A 310-nucleotide genomic window follows, 5' to 3' on the forward strand; every position below is an offset into this window, starting at 1 on the left:
GGCGACGGGGCTCGGGGCAGTGGCGCCCAACACGACGGCGACGACGCCAAAAGCGCTGAGGGCGACGAGGCCGGACCCGCCGCTGCACGGCCCTCCCCGCGCCGCGTTCCCGCCCTCGCGCCGCCGCCATTGGCCGCTCCGCGCTCGGCGCGGCCCGGCATTGGCCGGCCGTCGGTGGCGTCGCGCGGCGCCATTGGCTGGCGCTGCGTCCGCGGGGCGGTTGCGGGGCGCCGCGCAGGGCCGCGTTGAGGCGGCGACGCGGCCGTGGTGAGTGCGAGGCGAGTGCGGGCGGCCCGGCCCGGCCCGGGGC

This window comes from Nothoprocta perdicaria, unplaced genomic scaffold, assembly GCF_003342845.1.
Source record: "Nothoprocta perdicaria isolate Ctin4 unplaced genomic scaffold, notPer1 scaffold_273, whole genome shotgun sequence".
Lineage (NCBI taxonomy): Eukaryota > Metazoa > Chordata > Aves > Tinamiformes > Tinamidae > Nothoprocta > Nothoprocta perdicaria.